The sequence below is a fragment of the Mytilus trossulus genome, chromosome 10 (assembly GCF_036588685.1).
Source record: "Mytilus trossulus isolate FHL-02 chromosome 10, PNRI_Mtr1.1.1.hap1, whole genome shotgun sequence".
Taxonomy (NCBI): Eukaryota; Metazoa; Mollusca; class Bivalvia; order Mytilida; family Mytilidae; genus Mytilus; species Mytilus trossulus.
The window spans coordinates 29,215,556-29,227,881 of NC_086382.1; the positions used below are offsets into that span (position 1 = coordinate 29,215,556).

The 12,326-nt window shown below is 32.2% G+C and overlaps 2 protein-coding genes across 12 annotated transcripts in view; one reads left to right on the forward strand and one right to left on the reverse strand.

Moving 5' to 3' along the window:
- The window catches only part of LOC134687179 (diacylglycerol kinase zeta-like), a 208,664-nt gene that overhangs the window by 141,261 nt on the left and 55,077 nt on the right, over nucleotides 1-12,326 (reverse strand). The gene's annotated exons all lie outside the window — the stretch shown is intronic.
- The window catches only part of LOC134687180 (glutamate [NMDA] receptor subunit 1-like), a 103,815-nt gene continuing 101,856 nt past the window's right edge, over nucleotides 10,368-12,326 (forward strand). For 2 of the 3 annotated variants that reach the window (XM_063547261.1, XM_063547265.1), the window contains exon 1: nucleotides 10,368-10,435. The gene's annotated coding sequence lies outside the window, so the exon portion shown is untranslated. The remainder of the gene's footprint in view (nucleotides 10,436-12,326) is intronic. The other variant, XM_063547264.1, reaches the window with a different exon arrangement.

The window sequence follows — 12,326 nt, forward strand, 5'->3', positions numbered from 1 at the left end:
TCCTTTCATAAAGAAATTCGTTATACAATTACCTGTTTTAGTTAATTAAACTTGAGAATTAATCATTATGCAATGTTTAACTCATTTGTAGTATTTATATATCGTCTAAAATATGAAATATTTGATAAAATATATGTCCGTGCAAATACTCGTGAAATACCGGAAATCATCAAATTACCGTCTTTGATTCAGTATACAACATGTACAATGTATTCACACATAAGCATTACCAATTTGCAACTGAAAACAAACATTTAATTGTCGATTTATGATGTTTTTGTGAGACAAATTATTTTATAAAGTGAATGTGTAACGAAATATTTATGAAAAAAATACAAATTAAGGTGATTTTTTTTGCGTTCAGAAAAGGTGCACTCTATCGAACTCAATAACGGTGTGCTTTATAACATTTTATTTATTTTTATCTTTGTAGAGATTGACTAAGGATTGTTCAGTCATTCAATCGACAAACATCGCTTTGAACGAACGTCATATAGTCAGTTGTGGGATAAGGCGATACTTTTTACTTTCTTAGGTTTCATAGAGATACAAAAAGATAGCTTTGTTGATTTCAGTTTAAATAAAGATTCGGATAAACGTTAGTTGCTAAATGCACATGAAAGAGCTCCAATATGCTTATAAAAATGTCGAGATTTGGTAGGAATGGTTAACCCTGAAACATCCACCTAAAAAGATCTAAAAAAAACTCGAATGAAGCGAGACGAAACTGATGTTTTGAAATTGTTTCAGACACTGTAAAGCTGGCCAATTCCATTATAACATCTGAGCAGTTACATGGCTTGTTCTCGGGTTCTGTTGCTTCTTCGGAATTAATGTGCAACATTCTAAACGCATATGAAAAGGGAAACTTTGCTTCAGGAAGTTGCATTACGGAACGGTTTATTCAAAAGTCAACCGATATCTTAAAAACATCTCAAATGAAAATCATTGCTTACATTTTTAAAAAATAAAATAAAAGGCAAGCAGCTAATGGCTGATAAGAACAACAAAACATTGAGAGCAGAAGAAAAAAATGTCGCCTGCTTGTCATAGCCCAGACAAGATAGTTGGTTATGCGATAGGTTCTCCAGTTTGAAATAGGTTCTCTTCCAATGTCTCATGCAAACTTTGATGAATATCATTTTGTGTTGATTTGTCCTGCATATAGATCACTAAGATGTGATTTTTTGCCAAAGTGTTATTGTTCATGGCCAGATACACGAAAGCTAATTTTTCTGTTAAAAGCTGGGTCAAAAAGCTTAACAAAAAATCTTTGTAATTATCTTAAAGCTGCATGGAAACTAAGATTGCAAATTATCAGTTAATATATGATTATTCATATTATTATAAGTTATCTCTGCATTATTTATTTTATTCTCTGTATTCTGTCATATTTGTCATATTTGTATATACCTTGTTTTATGCTAAAGCAATGTTGTTGCTAATGCAATAAAGATTCATTCAATTCAATTGGTGGTACACATGTAATGAAAAATTAAAATCTGTCCTGAGTGGTCTTTTAGAAAAGGCTCATTCCTTAGGTAAGCATGTGGATATTTGATGACATGGGAGTTATTCAAACCATTGCTAGGATACCAAGCACTTTTTTCGATTTGGCAATCATTCTAAAAACCATCCTTTTAGTTTCGAATAGTGGTCCAACATTGATTTTGTCACTGAGTAGTATCCAACAATATTCATAAAGAAATTAGAACGGCAGGTCCTTGGGAGGGTAAATCATTACGATAAGTTCTAATGCATCACAAACGTGATCTTGGGAATGGCAGAAATGCTTGTTAGTTGGGGGAAACAAAGTTGCTTTTGTTGAATTCTTTGGTTTTGAAAAGAGTTAACAATCCTATAGATTTACACTTGAATATATTGATTTATTTGTATCACATGGAAGTATATGCCACAAGATATATGTTGAAAATGAAATAGCGTAGAATTGTTTTAGCTTACATGTATAATCAAACAGGAAGAAGCCGATAAAAAAATGTTTCTTAATGCAAAAACATGCAGCTGACAAAGGTTACCACTCCATTGTTAAAAAAACTTCTAACACTGATGTGGAAGTATTGGCTTACTACCGGTATTTACACAGTTGCATATCAATTCTAACATTGTAAGTCTGACAGATACATCTTCCAAATGCAGATTATTAAAAGAGGGACGAAAGATACCAAAGGGACAGTCAAACTCATAAATCTTAAACAAACTGACAACGCCATGGCTAAAAAATTAAAATTTTTAAATGTGCAATCAATGTGTACAAAATTTGGTGAGAATGTTTGTAGAAAACTGCCAGCCTTCCACGCCAATACAGGTTGTGATTCGGTAAGTGTTTTGTCTGGTAAAGAAAAAAAGCAAAACATTCGGCTTTTTGACACGTTATGTGGAGTTTTCAGAAGGTCTATTTCATCTTGGTGAAACCTTTGAAGAGGTTGGCGAAGAGTAGAGAGGTTTTCGTGTTCTATTTATGGCTACGAAATTAAAAATATCGATGAATAAATTTCAGAACGTTTTGAAATGCAAAAGATGCAATGTTAAAGCACATTAAACAAGCCAACTTTCAGACGAAGATCTGGAAATCTACTCTTAAACATAACACTGGTCTGTTGCCAACTACTATGGTTGGATTGTATAGAGCGCTTTGATCAGTATCAATTTGCTAGACCAACCAGCAGCGTTAGATGCTTTGATAATTCTGATGTGCTGTTCATGTAAAGCTGGTTGTGCCAAAAAAGATGTTCATGTGTTCAACAAGGTTTATCCTGAACAGATAGCTGTATGTTAATGCTCGAAAACTTGTAGATATAGGCATTATCAAATCGTTCATATTGCTAACGATGATGAGGAAGATGATGGAAATGAGGATAATGATAATTCGGTAGATGCAGGTGACCAAACTGATGATGATTTCATGGATTGACCTTCTGCGTGACCTTAAAATGTGGTGATTCGGTTGTTAAAAATTTTAAAAAAAAAGAAATCTAGAAACTCTGACAGTTTTGTGTGTTTTAATATGTGAGTTATTTCATGATGTGTGATGTATAAATTTGTGACAGAATCGTGCATTTCTGGTTGCTTATGTTTGTGTTTGTCGTTGATTATATGTTACTTACCTCTAAAAAAAATTTCAACAGCTTTTATATACTTTATGCTGTATGTTTCAATGTGACAAAATATACCATTTTATCAGGAAAATTAGTACGTATGCTTCTTTTCATTCAAAATCATGACTTTTGGAAATTACCCTCCCCCTTTTTTTCTTGGTCCTCTACGATTTAAAATTAATTAAAAATTAGCCTGCAATTTAATATGATATGATGTGTTCCGTTTAATTAAGAGTATAGTACTGAATACTTGGTTATTTTTACATTTTTCTGTAAATATGTGCAAAACAAAATTTTTGATATACCCTTAAACAAGTCCCCTTTTAACCCCTTTTGGACACTTTTTCAAAAGTCTAACACCTCTTAAAATATTCTTCAGATATTACTCTTTAAATTTATAACAAAAAAATGCGGTACCCTGGGGTGTAACACAGAACTGAATTTTTGCCCTACCAGCTGATGGACTATATTGTTTAATTAAGTATGCTGAATCCTTTTCTTAATACCAGAAATATAATGTATTTTGTTAAGCTAATAGCTAGATGAAAATCTACATGAAAACATACTGAAAATCTGTTCAATGTTGCAATGTTCTCAAATCAAAATAAAAGTAACTGCTACCTGTCCCTGCCCAACCTTCTTTGATAAATTTTGACATTTTGAGAATCATCTTCAAGTAAGTTAGAGTTATCTCCCTTTGCATACATAACCGCACATTGCAAGTTTTCATATAATTGCAATTGCATCACTGTCATTATATATCTTTACAGCTTATATAAAACATATTCTAATTATTACTGTGGATTCATTATTATTCGTATGATACCATTTCGTGGGTAAAGGTGAACCACGGATTCAAATGTTCAACGCATAACATATATTCAATAGCTTTGTATACAGAGATTGGCAAAACCACGAAATAAAATATCCACGAAAATGCAGGTTTTCACCAATCCACGAAAATTGATACCCACAGTAGTCCTTGTATAATAAATGAACTCAGAAACTGAATTTGAGGGCAGGGGTGTTCCAGTTCTTTACAATCTTACTAAGGGTGTCTGTGTGATACCCTCACCAATTCACCTTATCGCTATTTGTCCGCCATTACTGGATATCACAAAGTCTCCCGTAAAATTTGACGTCATAAAACAAAATATCTGACGCCACAATGGAAAAGAGATTGTTGTAATGTATGAGTCAAAAGTTCAAGCGGCCGGGTCAGCCGGGATTAGCAATAAGGTGTATATTGACCAGATATTCATAATGGACCGGTGTTGATTTATAAATAATACAACTATATTTCACAGAATTACAAAGATAAATTCTCAAATCAAAATGACCACGAATATTACCAACATGATTTTTCAACACTCAGAAAATACCTAAATGCAATGATGATGAGCTACATGAAATGTTTTTAAATCGATTTTAATTTTGTTCTCAAATAGTGTAGAACTATTTATAGAATAATCTACATGCTGATCCAAGCTAGGTTAGATATAGAAAATTTAACACTCATTTTAAAATGCATTTTGACAAGCTATATGTATATGATCAATTTAAATTTTGTACTGAAATTGTGTTTTTGCAGAATTATTCATAGAATATTCTACATGCTGATCCAAGCTTGGTCAGATATAGATAAATCTGTAAGATTGTTAGAACAATTGATATTTATTTTCTATTATAATGATTAATTTCTGACAGATGGATTTTATGAATGAATAACATCTAGCAGAAATCTTTTCAATCATATTCAGGACAGGAACATGTTTTACAAGATATTAGATCATTAATCATACTTTGTACAAAGCTGACAAACTGAGCTTAATTTTCTATGTGATTGCTATAAGTACAAGGTTACAGGTTTCAAAAGACATGCCAGTCAACCCAGACACACTGACTCTTTAGTCAGGCCAAATAATAATACATGTGTGGTTCCAGTTACCCTACCTACCCTACTTTTCAGTCTCCATATAAGCCTACCTTAAAGATTTTTTTGTCATTTTTCATTAAGCACTGTTAGAGATAGAATATTGCTCCCATAGACTCAATGTAAAAAATAAACATAAAATAACAAAAAATCCCTACAGAATCTACCTACCCTAATATTTTATAGATGTAACTGGAACTATGCATACTTTTTTATTTGGCAATTTTATTTTTTATCTTTTCTATTAATACTAAATGCCAGATGCTTGTGAAAAAAGTCTTGGCCTAAAGCCTGACAAGGATCAAACCCTGAATCATTCATCTTGGATTGGTTAATTTGTGGGCTGCTAAAAGCCTGTTATCAGATATTTCATGCACATTCATGATGATATCATGTTAAAATGTGAAGATACATGTACCCTGCTTTGAATAAGACCAAAGTACCCAGGGGTGGATCCAGCCATTTTAAAAAGGGGATTCCCAACCCAGAGTAAAGGGAGGGTTCCAACTATATATGCTCCCATTCAAATGCATTGATCGTCAAAAAAAAAAGGAGGGATCCAACTCCCGTAACACCCCCCCCCCTCTGAATCTGCCAATGGTACAGAGTTTGATTTTCAATGTTCTAGCTTAACTTTATAGTGCTTAAGAACACATTGTAATTGTTGACCAACCAGACAAACCATCACACATCACAAACAATTCAGACTCTGACCCAATCAGTGTAAATCCTAAATATTTGCAGAAATAAAAGCAACAAATTATCAAATCTGTGATTTGACATTAGTCCTGACTCAATGGAGTCACCACAAATGCAATCAAAGCAATAATTATTGACTACCAGTCCACATGGGTGGTTACACTACCTTTAGATTTTAGTGTTTAAACTGATCAATGTTTTCCTTACTTTCAATGTTTTTTCTTTAATTTGGCTCATAAAAAAATCAGTGTAAAATATGCATGTCTTTGTACATTCAACCTCATGATTTTAATTACCCCAACAGGGTTAGATCCAGCCATTTAAAAAAAGGGGGGTTCCTAACCCAGGACTAAAAAAGGAGGTGGGGTGATCCAACTACATGTCCCCATTCAAATGCATTGATCGTTAAAAAAAAAAGGGAGGTTCCAACCCCTGGAACACCCCCCCTTTTGGATCCACCACAGCCCATCACCTTAAAATATAGTCCAAGACTATTCAAATTTCCACACCTTATGACCCTACTAACTCAGGTCAACCAGTTGACCAGGCCCTGGCCTCATAAATGATTGTTTTGAAATTTCAGCTGTTGTTTTTGGTCAATGGCAATAATAAAAGCTGATAGCTTCCCACCAATAATATATCCATATATATATAGTACCAGACCTGATTGTTAATTAGGAGAAGTTATTGATTTGAGGTATGTTCGTTACAAAGTACTAATTAGCTATCTTACTTTCTCCTTCATGGAAGATCACCTTATTCCAATATTTAATTATATCTCTATCCTATATCAAAATGATAGATGAATATGGCCTTTAGGAAATGAAGTTTAATAAGATCTTAGACTTGAGAAATTATGACAGTTTGATGAAATATGATATTCAATCTACTACCAGGATTACAGCCATATGGACTTTTCTGAGTTTTCGTGTGAGAGATTCCTTTTTTTCTAATGCTGAGTTCACAAGTAATTAAAATTTGATTTGCATTAACTAATTCGAATTAGTTTAATTCCCATAAGGAACATTTAACTGTCCAAACGACATTAGCCTTTAATTCGTATTAACAAAAACATATTTCTAATGCGAATTGACCAGTTTGAATTAGTTAATTTCGAATCAATTTGAATTAAAAAAGAAGAGTGTGTGAATGCGATCAGTGAATTCGATTCGCATTCGATTCAAATTAAATGTCCGTGTGAATGAGGCATTAGAGTTGCAACTTTCCCTATACTGATTGTTGACCAAAAAAAAAATTTTTTTTTATTGTTAGCAGTTTATTTTAGAGTATATGAAAGATTAATGATAATATTGCTAAATTAATATTATATGTAAGCTTAAAACAGTATTCATTAATGAAATAAATGGGGAATGTGTCCATGGGACAAGAATGATGCCCACGCTTGCATATCAGAATATAAAGGGACATAACTTAAGAACAGTAAAAATGACACTACCTGAATTTGTACTTAATCTGTGCTTAGTAAGTAATAAGCATTGTGTATATAAGTTTCATAACATTTACTTGAGGCAAAGTTGGAGAACAAAAATGAAAAAAATCGGTAAATTTTCTATTTGTAAAGAGGCATGAGCCCGCATAACTCTAGAACAGTAAAACTGATGCCACCAAAACTCAAACTTGATCTATGTTTATGGTAATATATAAGCATTGCATATAAGTTTTACAACATTTAGATGGAGAAAGGAAACCAATTTTTGGAGATACAGACATTACTGATTATGTACGTTTATTATGGCCGGATGACCTGATTGAGGGATCATCACAGTACAAACATACAAAGATAAAACTCAATGCCCCTTCTGCTACCATATTTTTAATGATAAAAAAATAACATACTCAATGTGCGCATCATTATAGCAGCTAGTTTATTTACATCTTATATAATTATTTTCAAATTCATCTTATTATAGTTTCCCCAAAATGAGTTTATCCAAAGTTCAAACTTTTATTTACATTTGAATTTTATATCTTTTAACTTTTAACGGTAGAACTCAAACCAAACAAAAACATGTACTCACATCTGAATAAACCATCCCAACAACTGCATACTTCCAGAACTAAATAAAAATGCTGATAACTTGCATGTAATAAAATGTAATTATAGTTACAAAAACATGCCTTCCACTTCCCTTGTGTATATTTTAATTCTTCTTTAGAGCTGACTTTTTGTTAAAAATGTTATTAATTACATTTTCATGTGAGAGATAAGTAAACTTGCTTGTGTAAAAATTATTAATTGATAGAATTGAAAATACAGGTGAAGTGTGATATTCCTGCGATAAATGATGTTTAGTAATAACTAAAGTGGAATATCAAATAATTTCTTGTGAATTTCTATGGAAACCAAATCAATACAGTTTTATTCTTACTAATATTCAGGTTGGTAAAAAATTAATTCAGAAAAAAAGTTTTGTTCTTCCTTTTATACAAGTTCTATAGAATTAAAAAATGATTTTGGGTTAAACTTCTTACTTTATTTGGCCTTTTTAACTTTTTTGGATTTGGGCGTCACTGATGAGTCTTTTGTAGACAAAATTAACAGGCGTCTGATGTATATACAAAATTTAGTCCTGGTATCTATGATGAGTTTATTTATTGAATGTGGGAAATTTTCTAATAACAGTTAGGATAAATCAGATGAATTATATTTAAAGCAGCATCCTAACAAAATCTGGCCTTGAACGCATAAAACTTTGCTCAGTGCTCGGAGCACAAAAATCATGCTCGAAACATGAAATCCGGCAATTCGATTGGTTGATTTTCAAGTCTGAGTACATAAATCATGCTCGAAAGTTTTATGACCGTGAAACCAGGCCTTGAAGGCATAAAACTTTGCTCGGAGCACAAAAATCATGCTGGAAACATGAAATCTAGCAATTTGATTGGTTGATTTTCAAGTCTGAGTACAAAAATCATGCTCGAAAGATTTATGACCGTGAGGCTCAGACTCAGAAATCAACCAATGCAATTTATTCTGCATTCGAAAAAGTGCATGACGTCATATACACCAATATTTTGAGTTTCTGTTTATGAATGGGGTTACACTATTTAACTGAGGTAAATTCACACAAATATGTTATTGAATAATGGAATATTACTGACAGCATATAGTGGTCGATCCATTCCTTTATAAAGGGGGGTTCTAACCATTATTATAATGTCCCCATTCAAATGTATTGATTGTAAAAAAAAAAGGGGGGGGGGATTTCTAACGAGTGGGAACCCCCCTCCTGGATCTGTTACTGGCATGAAATTTAAGCATAATGCTGCACATAGAATGGATAGGGGGGGGGGGGAGGGGTGAAGGTCGTCTATGAACAGATTATTATTGATGTTTATGATATGAGAAGAAACAATCAAATTCTATTTTATAATCAAGAAAAAAAATGAATGGTTCAAAAACAAAGAACATTTGGATGCATGTTATTTTGTTGAAGTCATATATAATGTGAATCTATTGTCCAATATGACATGATATCCGAAGCAGTTTTAATAATTCATCTAACATCGAAATTGAACATGAAGCCCTGTCTGGAATTTCCTATTACTTTCGATCCTTTTACCTGCAGCTAAAATATAACTAATAAAAACAGAATGCGTGGGTGTTAGAGTCATGTCGTCTCTACATGCATTTAATGATGTACACATAAATTCACTTTACCACAACATCCCTAACTATTCAATAAACTGTTGACACAGAGATATGTCTCGCCTTTTGTAATAGTAATAGAATAATAACGATATTGATTCTATAACAATGTCTTCAAAGACAATATTTACCATGAAAAAAGTTGCAGGGCCAATTAACCTGGTACTCCATGGAAATGAAAAATGCCAATGCCAATAAAACTGCACACCAAATACCATTGACCTATCATAAATGGGTTCCCTTTTTAAAACTAACCTCAACAACAAAAATAAGTTGTAAACAAAGTAAAAGGTTTCAACGTCAAAAGACAATGATGAGGAGGTGCCATAATAGTTTTAATGGAATTGAGACATAAAATTGAGAATGGAAATGGGGAATGTGTCAAAGAGACAACAACTTGACCATCATGAATCATAGTTCATACCCATTTACTCAGAAATACCGATTTACCCATCAAATATTCTGTCCCCTGGAACTATGTACCCTTATACACTACTTCAACAAAAGTTTTGTGCAAAAAACATATACAACAAATATAAAAAGATCTCTGCTGGACATTTTTCCGGGTCAAAGCAAAATTTCAAGGTTCTAAAGCGTACCTTTCTTTAGAAAAATTCTGGCTGTGAGCAAATTTTTGGTATTGTAATTTACTCATAAAGATCTTACTTTTAAGTACCAAATATACTAGAACTTTCAACTTTCAACTTTATTTGATCACTCAGACACAATAGATACGTGTAACAAGAGGAATACAATATCTACATATATACAAACAATACAAAACAATAATGGGTATAACACAGGAAAAAACATAAAAAAAAAACATTTCTAAACAATTGATTTTACAAAATGTTCTTAAGTTCACTTATAAGGAGAATTAATAATGTTCGTCATGTTAACATCATCATAATATACTTTTAAAAGTTCTGTTTCATTTTCCTCTTTTCAGATATATATTGAAGCTGTCATATAACTTAATTACATGACATTAACTGAAATATACAGCAGAATTATCAGGTAAGGTGATTAATTACTGCCCTGAATAAGACATGATAACTCAAACTCAGAATCACTTTTTTTTTTCTTTTTTTCTTGGGTTCCAACATATAATATTCACATATCAACATGGCAGTGAAAAGATTTTAACTACCCTGAACTATACTAAATAAAAAATTTATCCAAATTTAAAAGCATTTTAAATATTTTAGGTGCATTTGCATAATGTTTACACACTGCTAGACTAACTTCCGGCGCGGATCCAGAGGGGGGTTCCGGGGTTAGAACGCCCCTTTTTTATGGACGATCAATGCATTTGAATGGGGACATGCAGTTGGAACCCCCCCCCCCCCCCTTTGTCATGGGTTAGGGAGCCCCCCTTTTTAAAATGGCTGGATCTGCTCCAGAACTTACTAGTAGCAGAACAGTTTGAATTCAGAATCTTTATAACACTCACATGAAAATGCTATGTTTGAGGTTCTCACTTAACAATTAGTAATGATTTGATTTATATCTTTATTGATTCAAACTCAATCCTATATCAAATATGGTAACTTGGCAGTACTAAGCCCTGATAAATGAAATCTATATATATATTCCAGTCATATGTTATTCCCAACCTGTATTATTTTTACCTTATCAACCAAACCAAATAATTTAAAAAAGTTATCTATAAACAATTCGTTGTCATCTGAATTTCAGCCAATATTTCACATGCACATTAGAGCATTCTGTGAGTATTGCATGGCAATGCATAGTCCCCTACCTGATAAAGATTCATTGTAATTTGGAAAGAAATTCCAACTTGATCTATAACTAATATTCCTGGTGTAAACTATATAACAAATATCAAGTAAATATCTTCAATGATGGCGAAAAAATGTTAAACACTAATTATTTACCGTAATTAAATTTATTAAGTTCAAGGAACACAAACCTATGTTTTTTAACATAAAGCCTCTAGGCTGATATGGGAGTTTCTGGATGATACCAGGGCCAATGTGGAAAAGGGCATGTTATAATCTTTTTATCACATATTTAAGTTCTGCAGAAAATAGAAAAAAGGTCAATTACAACATTTTAATGAACGATAAAAGGTAAAATCTTTTTATCACAAACGTGTTGTTAAGGACACAATGACGTCATGTCATTTAGAATCAGGGCACAATATCAATATGCCCTGTGCAATTTTGAGGTTATTGCATATGCAAAACCCAACGTATTCGTAACAAATATATGTGATAAAGGGTAATATTCCAAGTTTGGACAAAAACCAAATAACTCAAATAAAAACAACCAAAAGACATCTTAAAAGTTAAGCAAGCGACAATTAACTCTTTTGAGGGGAGCCTTAAAAGTCTTCAGAAATACTGTAGGCAACACAACGTTATAGGGACAAACAAAAATTAAGGGCTAAGTTAAACTAGGCATATATTTTTATTCTAGTTAGACAATATGAATTTAATTTCAAGCCAAAGAATGCATGAATTCAGTTGTTTTTATCTTAAAGTTGAATTATTTGTTCACATTTCAATGTCTGCATCCCAAAAAAATGGAGTTTTTTAAAATACACTAGTTGTTTAGCAATTTACATGGAACACCAGAATGATGTTCACAATTAATCAGAATTCCAAATGGAATTACAATGTATCAATTAAGCCATCAGTTTCCAATGATTCCTGTAACCTTCGACAGAATAAATATTAATTTTACTTGATCTTCATTTCAAATCTGTTTTGTAAATTCTAATTAAATCTAACGGGCTTTTTATTACATACTTTAGCAATCTTATAATTATTCTATAAATGGGTTTGCTAATAGCAAATCAATAACTGGTTAATGCTAGAAATGAAATTCAGTCATTTTTGCATTAAAATCAAATATCAATTAGTTCATTTACCTGAGTTGACCT